Raw genomic sequence first — 17,875 nt, 5'->3', positions numbered from 1 at the left:
AAGTAAAACAAAACCCAAGGATCTCTGTTGGGGAGATTGTTGATGAACAGAGCACCTCTGGAGTGACTGTATCTCGACATACAGTTGGTAGAGTTTTGAAGAGAGCTGGTTTAAAAGCATGTCGTCCGAGAAAGACTCCCTTATTGAAGCCTATGCACCTGAAAGCAAGGCTAGCCTTTGCAAAACGTCATATTGATAAAGATGTTGCATTCTGGAAACGTGTTCTATGGACTGACGAAACGAAAATAGAGTCATTTGGCCATAATAAAGTGTCGTATATTTACAGAAAATCTGGCGAAGCTTTCCTGCCTAAGAACACCATACCCACAGTGAAGCACGGTGGAGGCAGTTTGATGTTTTGGGGATCCTTTGCTGCCTCTGGACCAGGGCGACTTGTTAAGGTCACAGGTAGCATAAAAAAGGAAGATTGTGTTAAAATATTGGATGAAAACCTGAAAGACTCTGCTAAAGAGCTCTCACTTGGTCGTCGTTGGTGGTTCATGCAAGATAATGACCCAAAGCATTCGGCTAAACTGACTAAGAAATGGCTTGAGGACAATGATATTAATGTTTTGGAGTGGCCATCACAAAGCCCAGACCTTAATCCAATTGAAAATTTATGGAGAACATTAAAATTGAGGGTAATGCAAAGGAAGCCTAAGAATCTTATTCAATTGGAGGATTATTGTCAGGAAGAGTGGGCTAAAATTACTACTGAATAGTGCAACAACTTGGTTGTAAACTATGAAAAGCGACTGAGGAAGGTAATCAAGGCCAAAGGCTATACAATTGATTATTAAATAAATCGTGCCAATAATTTTGAACAAGGGTTTTTTGCAATTATGTTTGTTGTTCCTTTGTTATTTATTTTTTCTAAAATCCGATTGCTGCATCGGAAAGGCCAGTTAAAAATACATAATATACTTTGTTATTTTCTTTAATTTAATCCCTTTTTTAGAATTTATTAGACAAAATTTAACTTTTATTTTACCGTGCCAATAAATATGATCATCACTGTATATATATATATGGGTAGTTATTTTTGTGTATATCCGCTAGAAGCGTTGAGTGAAATTTGAAGAATAAAACATGTATAAATACATTTGAAGCCAAAACTGCAACGCGAATTTTTTTATAAAATAAACAGGCGTTTATTTTTAAAGAAATATATTTCGGAGTAAGATTCCTTTGTAAATCTCTTCATCGAACTACATCATGTCGAGGAAGAAGAGAAAAAAAGATTGATAAAGGAGTCTTACTCCGAAATATATTTGTCTGTGTGTGTATATTTCCCTACGCAATAACTCTGCTAATGTTTAGTCTACAGACTCGAAATTTTATATACAGGGTACTGAGATTTGGGAAAATCGATGTGATCGGTTTTTGGTCCGAAATTTGGCGATTAAGAAGTCACAGTTCAACGATTTGACCTTTGTGAACTCTACCAAACCACTCCGCTAATTTTGGGTCTAAACACTTGAAATATTAGATATAGGTTCCTTGGACATGGATCGAACTTAGTAACTTAATTTGAGCCAAAAACATTAAATAGTAAGGGGTCATAATAGGGGTCAAGTTAAAAAAATTGACCGATTTTTTTTGCTCAACATGCACCTCCAAACACCCGGGAAACGCCGGGCACCCATGCTAGTATATATATATATATATATATATATATATATATATATATATATATATATATATATATATATATATATATAAAGAGATCATATTGTATTTAATAAAATTAGATCACTATCTATATTAGCTCTATTTGATTTAAATGGCCAACTACTGAGCTGATATGAATGCCTACAGTATTTGGATATTCTGATGATTGTATTCTGACTTACCATTATAACTATGGGTGTGTCATTCCAAAAAAGAGAATAGCTCAATATACTTGATAGAGCAAGTGGAATTTATATATATTTTTTGTTCAAATTTAATTCAGAAAAAAAATCAATTTTCAGAACAGAAATTTATTGTTTGAATAAAGAATACAATCAAGATTTTTCTCCTTAACCTATTTTTTCTTGTTTATTTTTTTATTTAGTTAACATAACACGATGTGAGGGGAAAAAAATATATCAATTTTTTTTCTTCACATATCGTTAACTAAAAATAAAAATATACTGCATAGGATAGATTTTATATTAGTTTAAGATATTTTGGATTTTACCCTTAAAATAGCTTCCGAAAAATCTCCTGCTATCCTAAGCCTTTATCAAAAACATAACGTAGGATTTAGATATATAATTCTAATATATAAAAGAAAAAAAAAAAGCTTCCAGCAGACACTTAAAAAATAGCTTCCAGCGGACACTTACAAAATATAGCTTCCAGTGGACACATAAAAAAATAGCTTCCAGCGGCACTTCAAAAAATAGCTTCCAGCGGACACTTACAAAATATAGCTCCCAGTGGACACGTACAGAAATAGCTTCTAGCGAACACTTACAAAAAATAGCTTCCAGCAAATACTTAAAAAAAATAGCTCCCAGCGGAGACTTCAATATATAGCTTCCAACTAACACTTTCAAAAATAGCTTCGTGCGGACACTTTAAAAAATAGCTTCCAGCGGACACTTAAAAATATATCTTCCAGCGAACACTTAAAAATATATCTTCCAGCGGACACTTCAAAAAATAACTTCCAGCGGACACTTAAAAAATCACTTCCAGTGGACACTTCAAAAAAATCGCTTCCAGCGGACACTTCAAAATATAGCTTCCAGTGGACACTTTAAAAAAAAAATAGCTTCCAGCGGCACTTCAAAAAATAGCTTCCAGAGGACACTTTAAAGAAATAGCTTCCAGCAGACTCTTAAAAAAAATCGCTTCCAGCGAACACTTCAAAATATATTCACCTTTCACCAGACTATCCATTCATGTGTAATCACATTTTTCTTCACCATATTCACTCTGCTTCCCTTTTTGTTATCAAGTAAGATCTTTGACTTACTTGTTGTTTCATCAAATACTTTTATATGCAAAATCCGATCCCGCATTTTGCTAATACCTACCCTCTGATGAGAAGGAAAGTATTTCTTCTAAACTCCGCGGATTATCCACTTATCTAGTGTTTCCTTTTCAGATTAAATATGTTTTAACTCATTTCAAAGTGTTTTTAACATGTTTTATTAACTGTTTGCTCGTATATATATATATATATATATATATATATATATATATATATATATATATATATATATATATATATATGAACAAATGATTAATAAAACATGTTAAAAGACATCTTGAAAAAGAGTTAAAAACATATTTAATTTTAAAAAAGGAAACACAAGATAAGTGGATAGTCCTTAATCCGCAGAGTTTCGAAGAAATACTCTCCTTCTCATCAGAGGGCAGGAATTAGCAAAATGTAGAATCGGATTTTGCATGTAAAAGTATTTAATGAAACTACAAGTAAGTCACAGATCTTACTTGGTTAAAAAAAAAGGGAGAGGTAAGGGGAACAGGAGGCAAAAGAAAAATAATAAAAAGATTTCACATGAATGGACAGTCCGGTGAAGGGTAAAAATCCAAAAATGGTAAAATCCAAAACGGTCGAATTTAAAATTTCAATCCAATAGGTAAATTCCAAATGGTTCAAAATAATCCAAAAGGCAGAGTTCCTTGGAAAAAAGCGCAAATAGAATGAATTCCAAATCATTAAAAGAAAAGTACTGGAGAGAATATTTCAAAACACGTCTGTCAAGGCTGGATGAATAAAAAAAAATTAAGGTTTAAAAAAACACCCGAAAAGCGGTGACGATTTAAATTTGAAAAGCAAGGTCAAACTGACCCAGACAAGAAGCGCGAAAATTAGCGTTAATTTTAATTTTATATATATATATATATATATATATATATATATATATATATATATATATATATATATATATATATATATATATATATATATATATATTGCTATTATGCTGGACTAAAAGCGTATGAAAGTACATTTTAAGTATGAAAATTAATTTGTAAAACAATGTATGTTGATTAAATTGTGAATAAAAAAGCAACCGGACGAGAATATGAGTTTATTATAATAGATATACACACAAATTCCGACGTGGGCTGAAATTGAATGTTGAGATTGACGTAGTAATTCTCAAGTTTCTTGTCTTACACTGACTAATGACTGCAGAAGGGAAGAAACTTGGCACGGCGTTCGTTCAGTCCTGAATTGCGCAACACGCGGAAATAGAAACAGCTTTAATCATCGACGACGCAGTGGTTAGTATGATGACCTCGTTACCGCGTTCAATACTGGGTGTCGCTACCAGTTTTCATTTTAGTACGTTCATTTATATTTACTTCTTTCTCCAGGAGATTAAAAAATAGTTCGAGCTTAGAAGCAAGTAAGGTGTGTCTCAGCTGATTATCAATAACCTAACCCCTTTTCTCGAGGAGGAGGTAAAACCTACGAGCGTGTACACACGGAGACCGAACAGGACTTTACATCAGCCAGACAGCCACAAGAGATAGCTTCGAATAGCGCGCGCGCACACACACACACACACGCACACACACACACACACATATACTAGCAAAAGTACTCGTCGTTGACTGGGTTCAAAAACAGCCTACAGAAAATGGACTCTGATTTATGAAAGTATCATAGGTTATGAAAAGGAAGAGTTATAAAGAGATAGCTTCGAATTTGGGGGTATCAAAACCAAAGCAAAATATTATGAAAGTAAAAATAAAATATATATACGCCATAATGTATTATACCATACCTGTTCACACTGAAACACTTATCACAATATTCTCTGGATCTATATTAAAAAGCCTTGTAAAACCTTGTGACACATTTCCATTCTATGGAGGTCAGGTGCGAACGAACACCCCATAATTTTATTATACTATATTTCTTCAAACAGAAACATAATTATCAAAGTATACTTACGCAAATTGATATGAAAAGTCTTTATTAAAGTGTGTGCCTATTTCCATTCTATGGAGACCAGGCGCGAACGCAGACCCCACAATTTTATTACACCATCTCTATTAAAGTTAAAACATACTTATCAAAGTATTCTTATGTACATCTATATCAAAAACACTTGTAAACGTTTTTTTAAAAAAATTTTATTTTTTATTTTCATACTTTATGGACCAGGCGCGAACGCAGACCCCACAATTTTAATGAACCACCGTTCTGCCAGATCAAACATACCCCTTTCCTGATCCTCGATGCATCTTCTATCATTATATGTAATCAGTTTTTAAAAATAGTAAACCATATAGGAGCCTATTCGTGACCACACACACACACACACACACACACACACACACACACACACACACACACACACATACACACACACACACAGCTTTATATATATAATTTTTTTTAAGTGAGGAATAAAGGTTTCCTAAAAATTTAATTAAATTTATGAATTGCTTTTTTATTTTTATTTTTTTAACTGGATAGAGCTTTTACTATTGCGATAAGGTTGCTTTATTATATAAAATATCTTTTTCTTGTTAATTTATTTCATACTAGCGGGGGTACCCGGCGTTGCCCGAGTGTTTATTTCCGGGACGGATGGGGGGAGTTTTAAAAATGTTATGGTAGGTAAGTAGGAAGGATCAAACCCGGAGTCATGAGTAAAAGTATGAAAATAAAGTGTGAAAAAAAAAACAAAAAAAAAAACATCTGCAACGTTAACAGTTCGGCCACCAAGAAAAGTCCATTCAAGTTGTTTAGGAAAAAAAAAAAAACGACTACGGTAGGTCGGCGCGAACGTGAAAATATAATGTGAATTGTCCAGCACGCTAACCACTACGCCACAGAGCACTGCAGCTTAGTTTCGTGATTTTAAATAACTTCACATGAAAGAACTACGAAGCCAAACCGGTGTTCTCTTCTCAACTGTTCCTTGTGAACGATCCCCAAACGGTGTTAAGTGGTGGCAGGGGGAGGAGGAATTTATAAGAGAAAAAATAGTTTACCACTTCCATTGATCTTAACCGATTTTGGCCGTGACTTCTCAGCAGAAAAAGTATAGAAATCTAAGATTATCGAGGAATTTGAGAAATAATAAGCCTATAACACACCTCAGATATTGTTCTGCCGTTTGTGCATATTATATTTGCATGAAATATCTTGATTTTTAATCCTATTAAGGTCAAAATCAGCGGGAAAAAATGAGTTCATTTTATATATATATATATATATATATATATATATATATATATATATATATATATATATATATATATATATATACTAGCAGGCCGGCCGCATTGGTCAATCGTAAATTACGCTTTAATATGATATTTTGATTAATGAAGATTTCGTATTTATTATTTTATATTATATTGGTCCCAATATATAGTAATGATTTAAAAAAAAAAAAAATGACTCGTGCGTCACTATGAACCAAAAACGTTTAGCTTACGATTTACGTTTTGCCTAAGCTATGAAGATATACTTGCTGAAAAGCTAAAAATGAAAAGATTACGATACACATACATATTCGTAATGCAGTTGTTCAACCTTCACTTGGCAAATTCCAGGTTTCTCATTTTCATACTTTTTTCACCGAGCTTCCCCGGCTAAAACCCAAATACAAAGTTGGGAATGGATTCGAATACCCTATATATGAAGTTCCATTTATGCAGACAAAAAAACTGACACAGAAGTTTGGTAGGCAAAGTTTTTTTTTATCATCCCATACGAATACCGAAAAAACTGATAGGAAGTTAATTAAAGTAAATGTTTAAAAGAATATGCAAATAAACTAGATCTTTTGCAGACGAGCTATATGTAATAAAGTTGTATTTTCTTTTCCAAAAAATAGAAAAGAGGGGTTTTAAAATGAATATCAATACAAATCTCTCTCTCTCACTCTCTCTCTCACTCTCTCTCTCTCTCTATATATATATATATAGAGAGAGAGAGAGAGAGAGGGAGAGAGAGAGAGAGATTATCTTTTATTTATGCATCAAAAGACAAATTTCTGTTACTTAACTTATGATTCAATAGCAAAGCATTTAGTGATTTATTTATATAATCATAAAACTCAAATGACCTTGTAACGGGTTTTGTAATCCAATATATGGTTTACAACTTCAGGTTGCACATGCGTACATAAACATAAACCCATAACAGCGTAAACAAATAAACACAAATCGCTGGACCGGTTTCGTTCGAACAAACGGACGTCCTTAGAAAAGCGAATATCTTAAATAAACTTCAAGATATGGGAAGCAAACGCAAAACATGATTACAAATAATACGTATAATCATCGAACTGTTTCATATATACGATATATATTATACTAAATAATCAACGTGACAATAAAACGCATTGTTTTACTGTGTACGTTTGCAACGTCCCAATTTTTTTCGCGTTTATATTATCCAAATAAACAATTTTTAATACTTTCTGCATTTTCTTCCATCGTTCATTTCCGTATTACGTTTAAATTATTTTAACGCAATTTTCTCAGCAATAAATCCTCTTTAACTTGTTGAAAACCATAAGAGCATTTTACAACGGCGATTTACCCACCGCGTTCCTTTTTTTTTAATTTATTCTCCGTTTTTAATACACCTTTCTTAAAAAACATTCATAAATTTTCTTCTATACTACCAACATAAATAAATAACCTCGAAAATATGTTTTTTTTTAATTTGCGTTACAAATAAATAATCAACGCGACAATAAAACGTATTGTTGTACTGTGTACATTTTCAGCGTCCCAATTGTTTTTTTCTTCGCGTTTAAATGAAAAGATATATAAAAATTTGAATTTAACTTTAAGTATTATGGTTTCTGTTCAGTGCACATTTACCTATAAGTATGGCAAACCACATTTAATTCAATGGCTGTAAGTTTTTTTTTTTCAAAAATAAACAATTATAAACAGAACGACTCATAGAAATCTATCTATATTCATTTTTCATTTTAATATACTTTCATAGAAATGTTTCTGTTATGTCACAAAAACTATTTTCTTTACTTTACAAGTGTCACGCTCATACTATGTAAATCCATAGGTAATATAACATACTGACCCAACGGGTCACGAGTAGTCTAGTTCTTCTTATTTGTTTGTGTTAGCAGTTAACTTGATTTCTTATTTTTAATTAAACAGATTAATTCTTTGAACGCTTTTAAAAAAAAAACATGTTTCTTCATAATTTACGATTTCTGAAATTCATGTTGAGACATGATTATTCGCAGATTGTATCACATCTTCTCAGCATGAACGTCTGATTAAAGCTGAGACTCGAAATCCGACCGCTGTGTCAAACATCGAGGGTATCATTACTCCTATATGCGATCGCCTTTCCCTAAAGGGAAAAGGGAAGTTTATAATCTTCATATATGTGTGTATATATATGTACATTATTGGCTGCTTATAGTGCTCTATTCTATTAATTATGTGTTATTGATTTTAGCTGGTAATCTCCCTTATCAGGGGACTGCACAAGGAAATGGGTATTAATCAACTGTATCACTGTATGACAGATCACCGGGGTTGATAGAAGTATAGTAGTCAATTGAATTGTTGTCAAGTTTCAATTACAACTACATCAAATATTCAGAACAATGCCTTTCCTATATTGACCATAACATCTTCAATACAGAAGTTGTTTAAGTTCTGGATGGTATGAGTGTGTGATCGTATGTGCGAGGTATATGATGTCGTTCATACTTGACGAAGACGTTAGTTGTGCGTAAGTTTCTCTAATTGGATTTGAAGACGTGATCATATTACAATCTTAATTGCTGTCAGTGCGGTTCGATGGAGGATTTGGATAGCATAATACTTCGAAAAATGGTTTCCTACCTAAAATGTGAGTCCAACCTTAATTACAAAATCGTTGCCGCTGGGGTTAGTTCAGCAGAAACTGACATGACTTAAATTTGTGTCAAATATTTAGTTCGTCTTTAATTTTAATATATATATATATATATATATATATATATATATATATATATATATATATATATATATATATGTACAGAAGGTCAGAAAAATATTGGTACCGTCGGTTTCAAGCCTAATATAAGGGTGGCCAGTTAATGGTAAGTCGTAAATAATGTTAGGCTCTCGTCAGCCATGTTGTTCCTCTTTGTTGCTGACGAGAGCCTAACATTATTTACGACTTACCATTAACTGGTCGCCTTTATGTTAGGCTTGAAACCGACGGTACCTATGTTTTTCTTATCTATTTATATATTTATCCACATTTATATATGTTTGTGTGTACGTACATATATGTGATGACCGGTGCTTGTATTTTCCAGGAATCTAGAGAAAAAGTTTTCTTTGTTCAAAGCTAACATTGAATAAGACACAAGAAAAGAAACATACCTCCGTATATATATATATATATATATATATATATATATATATATATATATATATATTGAGTAAAATGATTGATAATGTATAATTAAAAATTAAAAATCGGTTTCACAAATAAAATCAATAAATTGTACGATCGTTTCGGAAACGATTTTTTTTTATTGAGACAGGCAATAGCTCTAGGATATCTATGTCTATCGAGCTTATCATACATCTATATTACAACGAACACTGTTTTCTTTTAATTGTATAAACCAATTTACTAATACATTAAAATAAACTCTGCTCTTTAGACTGTTGTTCTAATCCCCTTAAAATAATATATATATATGTATATATACAATGAAATATATATATATATATATATATAAATGTACAGAAGGTCAGAAAAATATTGGTACCGTCGGTTTCAAGCCTAACATAAGGGCGACCAGTGGTAAATAATGTTAGGCTCTCGTCAGCCACGTTGCTCCTCTTTGTTGCTGACGAGAGCCTAACATTATTTGCGATTTACCATTAACTGGTCGCTCTTATGTTAGGCTTGAAACCGACGGTATTAATGTTTTTTCTGATCTATTTATATATTTATTCATTTTTCTGAACTTCTGTACATTTAAATAAATAAATATTAAGCTCTTATATCGACGATTTTTTTTTCTTTGTAATCGAGCAATTTGTTGGAATTCTTTCCCAAAAAACGGTAAACAAATATATATATATATATATATATATATATATATATATATATATATATATATATGAAATAAAATGGAGGTGGAAGGACCTTGATACTCAACGTTTCGCCCGATTTATGCGGGCTTCTTCAAGAGGGATGGTCATTTTTTTTTTCTTTTTTTTTTTATCTTTTTTTTTTTTTAAAGTGTTTTGAAAGAAGGTTGAGACATTTCTTGGTAGGGATATTGGTGTATAAAGATTCTATATCGAGACTATTCATGGTTTTATTTTTCATATCTATGTTTTTTATCTTATTAAAAAAATAATAGTGAATGACCATCCCTCTTGAAGAAGCCCGCATAAATCGGGCGAAACGTTGAGTATCAAGGTCCTTCCACCTCCATTTTATTTTATATCGTCGGATTTAATCCAGCTCAACAATCATATATATATATATATATATATATATATATATATATATATATATATACTAGCGGAAGTGCCCGGCGTTGCCTGGGTGTTTGAAAAACGTTTTGGGGAGGGAAATAGGCTTGAACCCGAGTCCTTGAGGTGAAAGTGAAAAAAAAAATGCGTGATAACTTACCTCGACGCTACGAAGGTAGGGAAACGAGAATCGATGAAATTTAATGATTAAAATGTTATGTGACAGGGGTGTGAATTTAATGAGGTCAAACATCAATCCCGCAGTTAAGGTTGGGGAGAAAACCAGCTCTCGGTAAAAAATGGGAGTGTCCAAATGAAAAGCAATTGTCTGATATGACGGTTTTCACCGCATTGATCAAAGCTGATTTGCTTTCTGCACATCCCTGGAATTCGTTTCAGTTATTTCTACTTTTATACTAAAATGCCAAACAAACACGCAACAGAGCGAAACAGCGCAAATTTTATAAAAATCGATCAAAATAAATCGCAAATCGTAGATATTACAATCTAGGGAGTATATAAACAGTTCTAAGACATAGCAATTCCCCCCCCCCCGGAGAACCCTGGCGAAAAAAGCCTTTGCTGGATATACAAAAACGCGCGCGTCCGTTTTGCCTTTTATATATAGAGAAGATGGATATACTCATACGGTAAGTGTGTCAGAAATTGCGTGAAAAATATTGAATAATTCCACCCCGTCTTCCCAAGCTTATAACTTATAATTTGTGATATATAACACTTTGGTGAGTAAATTAATTATTTATTTTTTAATAGACACTTGAAAATGGGGGGGGCGTGAATTAAAAAAAAAACGGTTGTCTAAAATATTATATTCAATTTATTGGAAAGAGCATAAAATTTCACATTGACCCTAAAAATATCGTAAAAATTGAATCAATAGAAAAATTTTGATAGATTTTTAAAGTTTAAAAATTGAAAAATACTGAGCTCGTAAAATTCAATTAATTTCATTACTGTTTAAAAAATATATATTTCTATTACTTTTAAAACAACTTTAATAGTTTATTTTGGAAGTATAATCCATAAAGAAAATAAACAACCCACTTTTAAAAGAGAAATTACGAGTTTTTTTTTATATTTTATTCGCAGTTTCGTGTTAGGGGTGTCAAAAATTCCTAAAAAAATTCTGATACACCTACTCATACGGTGGTGGTGGTGGTGGTAGTCAGTGTAAAAAAAAAAGTTGAAATCAGAATTAATTTTTAAACCTGAGGAGACATGCTCTCTTCTCTCTTCTGGGTGTGTGTGTGTGTGTGTGTGGAGAGAGAGAGAGAGAGAGAGAGAGAGAGAGAGAGAGAGAGGACAGAAGAAAAATAAATCAATTTTGTCTAATCATTTCCACTAAGAAAGTCAAAGTTAAGACTAGCCTGCGAAAACAAAACAAAAAAAAAAAATTAACACAAAAGAATTGCACATCTATAAAGAGAAAATATTAAATTAAATTTTGTTTCCATTTAAATTTATATCAAAATAAAAAACAAACAAACAAAAAAATTAAGCGGATATTACAAATTGAAATTGAAGAGAAGTTCACTATAGTTATCCGTTTTTCGCATCCAAAACTCGGCTAATTCATGATATACCGACTTATAAACCTTTATTTACATGAGACAACTTTTGTTTGTCCTTTTCTCTTTTCGACTGTTATAAGACAAATTAACTCTTTTGTTTGGTAAAAGCAGATTACGAGATACTAATTAATAGATATAGTTTCACAGTTGGACACAGAAATAAATTCATAAATATAGTTTTACTTGTTGGGCACAGAAATAAATTCACATTGCAACTTCGAAAAACAGATTTTATAAGGACAAACGTATGCGCAATATAAGTGTCATTCTCTTGATATCTGAAACCTTGCAACAATTACAAAAACAAAAAACAAAATGGCCACACGTAACACACACTTATTTCAGAAACCATAAGTCTATTTGTTTATTTGTTAAAGATTTGAATGCCTATTGGAGATTATCCTTGAGTGTCTAAGGTACATGAGTTTGTCAGGACAATCTGGCATGAGCATACTTTTCCTTACAAGTAAACTCTAACTAAATATTCAAAATTACATAGTATTTGCGACCTAAATAAGATCTCCTCAGTGTGGCTAGCCACACTGGCTTTTATGAAGAATAATGCATCTTCTTTGAGTAATGTTTCCTCAAGTAACAACACGAAACAGGATACTCTACCAGACTGGATGAATTCTTGTCCTGGAATCCAGTAAGACCAAGAGACTAAGAAAGATATATTATAACATATTAAAATGGTCAATTGGGGAGAGGGAAATAATGTTCTCAAGTTCTTTACTAACGTAGTATTTTAGAGTAAAGCAGAACTTTAATATAATATTCGAATATATATGTATCTCATATAGAGTTCAAGTGCTTGCCTCCGCCCCTCCGGAAGCTCCCCTCCCTCCCCTTGATTTCTGAGAAGTTCGACGGAAGTAAAATGAAACAGAAAAAAAAAAACAGTTTATTATAAAGGGTGTTCTTCTCTTAGCCACATTTCATGAATATTCAAAAAAACACACACCCAAGATGCGGCTTTTTCATATTAATATGTTGGAACTTTGATCAACAGTTAAAAAAAAACGATATTTATACATGTATACTTACATAGCAGGGCTACCTGGCTTTTCCCGGAGCCGTCTAGAATATAAATCTCACCTGTCCGTTTAAATGTGTGTAAGAATGTTTTGTATTTTATTTTTTTGGCCTAAAACTTTCGACAGAGGCGACGGATTTTTACAAGATCGGTATCGTTTTCAAGCTTGACCCTTCGGACGACAAATATTTAAAAATTAGCTTCTTAGCCATTCATTTCTCCGCCCTCAACGGGGCATTTTATACAAGAAGGGGTCGTTTTGTTTCGCCGATATTTTCGAAAGTCATCCTCTGTTTTCGATTGACTAGCCTTAATTTAAACCTTCGCCGCATCTAGTTTGGTGATGGAGGCAACGGCAAAGACGTCACGTTTTTTTTCACGTTTTTTCTTTCAGTTTTTTTTATTTTCACGTTTTTTTTTCAGTTTTTTTATTTTCACGTATTTTTTCCTCCTTCTCAGTACAGGTTCGAGCTTGCCTGCCTATTACCACTTTTTTTTTTTTTTTTTTTTTTTGCTTAACACATACCACCAAATCCCCGGCCAACGCCGGGTACCTAGGCCAGTATAAAACTAAACAGAAGTTTAATAATGTGTGTAACATCTGGGTATTAAAACTTCAAACTGTTGTTGGCCTTTGGGCCAGGATTAAAGTGTAGTATCTGTTCCGGCAGATACTGCAAGCAAAGACCAGATGTGGGGGCAACCCCACATACCTGACCTTTAACCAGCTCCCATTTCCCACCTCTCGGGAGCTGGTCCCCTTTTTCCCTTCCCCCTCCCTTCACTCCTCACATTAAAAATTGGCCTTGTGCCTAATTTGCTCGGTGGGGGAGCAAATAAATACCATCTGTGTATTAAAACTTCTCTCTCTTTCTCTCTCTCCCTCTCTTTCTCTCTCTCTCTCTCTCTCTCTCTCTCTCTCTGATGTAACATGCAAGCAGACAAGTGCCTTTCCTATAATTGTCTAACAAGGATATCGGCGTTGCCCGGGGCCATATAAGACTAAATAGAAGTTTTAAATAATGTATGTAACATCTTTATATTAAACCCCCCCCTCTCTCTCTCTCTCTCTCTCTCTCTCTCTCTCTCTCTCTCTCTCTCTCAGATGTAACAAGGCGCAAACATGCAAACAGACAAATGCCCTTCCTATAATTGACTAACAAGGATATCGGCCTTGCTCGGGACCATATAAAACTAAATAGAAGTTTTTAATAATGTATGTAACATCTTCATATTAAAACTTATATATCTCCCTCACTCTTCAGCCGTCTCTTTACCCTCCCCCTCCCCTCCTCTTCATTTTCTGTCTTCCTTTTTAACCCTCGTTTTATCCTCTGCTCAGCACATTCATTCTTTTTTGTTTTAATGTGATTTAAATAAAATAATAATGTAGCACATATACTGGAGATATCACTCTTAAATGTGATACCGTAATCTCATACTTATTGCTCCCGGACAACACTAAACAGAACTAAAGACATTATTGATTCCGCCCCCTACACACTTTTCACAATAACATGAAAAAAATTATCTTCATCTCAACTATTATATAAAAGGAACTTTGTCCGTGTGTCTATCAGTCCGTTCTCTATGGACTCCAAAACGACTGGGTTGATGTTTATGAAATTTCACACCAAACGTACTTTATATGCCTGACAGTGTTCTTAGATAGGTTTTGTGTCAGAATGTCTTTGATAAGTATCGATCATTGAAATAATCAAATGAAAGAAGGAACAGGTGATTTTGATAAAAGTTAACACCTTACACAGCCTAACATCACAAGTGCATTTGAGAAGCTTTATTACCACACAAGCAGAAAGGCCCAACATATAAAATCAACAATAGGTTTTAAATATGACGGACGCGTTCAAAATGATTGTTTCTGTTTAAAGCACAATTTCACAATGATATATTACGTTTTCATTTTTGAAATGTTGAAGTTAAAGTTTGCCTTTGAACTGCCAAATACGCTCAATGTTCGTGCCAAAAAAAAAAAAAAAAAAAAAAAAAAGGAGAAAGTTTTTCTTCGGCTTACAATGTTCTCGGCATGCGCAACGCTTTTTTTTCTTTTCCTGTTTCGACGTTCGTAGAAAATCTATATTTCTTTCTTCCCACTTACACGGGAATTAACCATACGTTCAAACGACTACAAGGCAAAAGAAGAAAATCCTCCCTAATGAAAGAAGTGCCGGCTTTTTATATGCTCAAATCCAATCGCGTCTTAATTTGCATATGTTATCTGTTTGATTCTTATCGGTCAGGTTTCGAGTTCAAGCGTCGGTGATTTTTTTTACAATACGCACACGCCACCCATAGACGCTTGTTTCTATGACCGTTGCTACAATTCAAAACTTAAATCCAAGCCAGTAATGCCAGGCAATGACAAAAATATGGAAGTGTGAAATCTTGGGCAACGCCGGGTCACTCAACTAGTATATATATATATATATATATATATATATATATATATATATATATATATATATATATATATACTAACATTTCAGCACGGCGTTGCCCGGGTGTTGGGAGGTGTATGCTGAGCACAAAAAAAAAAAAAGGTCAATTTCTTAAAATTTGACCCCTATTATTATTTGACCCCTTAGCATTTATTGTTTTGGGCTCAAATCAAGTTATTAAGTTAGGAACCTATATCTAAAATTTCAAGTATTTAGACCAAAAATTGACGGAGGGGTTTGGTATATAGTTCGGTTGGGATGAGACATGCTGTTTGCCGATGATGCAGCTATAGCATCGCATCAGGAAGATGGTCTTCAAAGACTGATGGACAGGTTTGCTAATGCTTGCAGCCTGTTCGGTCTCACCATCAGCCAGAAGAAAACCCAAGTCATGGGACAAGCAACCGCCTCCCCACCCAGCATCACAATCCAAGGCACACCACTAGAAGTCGTACGCCAGTTTCAATATCTAGGCTCCACTGCTTCAGACACCCTCTCATTGAACGTGGAGCTAAACAAAAGGATTGGAAAGGCATCCACAACCCTCTCTAAACTAACTAAAAGAGTCTGGGAAAACAGGCACCTTACCACTTCCACCAAGATGACCGTCTACAGAGCGTGCATCCTCAGTGGTCTACTGTATGGGAGTGAATCCTGGACTACATACTCAACACAAGAGAGGAAACTCCAGGTCTTCCATATAAGGTATATACGTAGGGCAGGAATACATGGGAAGCCTCTGCAGCTGACAGAACTGCCTGGAGGAAAATGATACGCCAGGGGATTATCATCAGCGAGAGGACCCTCCATGTTGAAACGCTGCAAAGAGAGCTAGGAGAAGAGCGAGTGTACAGGCGGAATAGACTGTCAGGAAAGAATACCAGACACAGAAGTTCTCACTCGTGCTAGACTCTCAAGCATCCCTACTATCCTGATGTAGGTTCAGTTTCGCTGGGCTGGTCCTGTAGCCAGTATGCCAGACTAAAGACTACCCAAGAAGCTTCTGTTTGCTGAGTTCCAACATGGCAAGCGCTCCCATGGCGGCCAAAGAAAACGATTTAAAGACACTCTGAAAGCATCACTGAAGGCCTTCAACATAGATCCGTCATCATGGGAGCAGACAGCTTTAGATAGAGCCAAGTGGAGGGCTGCTGTTCATGACAGCGCCTGCAAATATGAAAGTTACCGAAAGGTTACTGCAGAGAAGCTCAGAAAGGACAGGAAGGACAATGTTTTGAAGCCCTCGACACCTGCTATGATTCCCTGTTTCCACTACAATAGAACTTTTCAAACAAAGATTGGGCTTAACAGCCATATCCGTACTCACCGGCGATGACTCCCCCCCACTCTATCCTACAGGATGATTAGATGGTGCTCGTCAGATCGACGGACGAACACACACACACCACACAAGCCGAAAGGTCCGGCATATAAAATCAACAGTAGGGTATTTGATATGACAAGGGTGTTTTCGAAATGAATGTTTCTGATTAGCGCAAAAATGAAGCATGGTACATACTTTTTCATATTAAACTTTAATGCAAGCTATTATATATATATATATATATATATATATATATATATATATATATAAATTTTATAAAATCAACAGTAGCTTCTCTACAGTGCAATGCAAACTACAATATATTGTAAACTTAGAGACTGTGAGAGGCATGTGAAGTGTCCTCCAGGTTCATTCTCGATTAGGGCAGGCAATCTATCAATTTGATTGAAAAATAGGTTATGTCATCGATTTCGATAACCATAAAAATAGCGTGAAACATTCGGTGATCAGCATTTAATCCTAGACAACGTTGGGTCACCCTGATATTATATATATATATAACTGCTTAATGCTCTGTAGCATTGCTCTAGCATATGATGCACACTTATCGGAATTGATTCATTACATCGAAAAAAAATTCATCAGATTAACCTAACCTGGCGATGTTTTTTTAAGTAGAAATAAAACAACAAAAGTTGACCAGTTTCAAAAACTTACCGGTAGTTTCGTATCAAAAGATCCGGAAACGTTGGCAATGCGGAGCTGCGCGTATTGTGAAATTTTTGTACTGTTCCGCGCAATGTAAACAGCTTGCCATAGTAATTGCTGAATCCACGGTATTTGAGGTGTGTCAAATTCTTAACAAGGCGGTTGCTTTCGTCAAGAAAAGGATCGTAAAGGTAGTTTGGGTAGTTCTGAAAAGATTACTATTACAGAATAGCTAGCAAAAGGTAAACCTACCCTCGAAATATCGAAAATGATAGCAAGGCTCTTTGAAGAACTTTGTCATGGACCATCACAAGGTACGTAAGAGAGCTGA

This window comes from Euprymna scolopes, chromosome 36, assembly GCF_053919585.1.
Source record: "Euprymna scolopes isolate OS-2025 chromosome 36, ASM5391958v1, whole genome shotgun sequence".
Taxonomy (NCBI): domain Eukaryota; kingdom Metazoa; phylum Mollusca; class Cephalopoda; order Sepiida; family Sepiolidae; genus Euprymna; species Euprymna scolopes.
Note: the sequence above shows the minus strand (reverse complement) of the source record.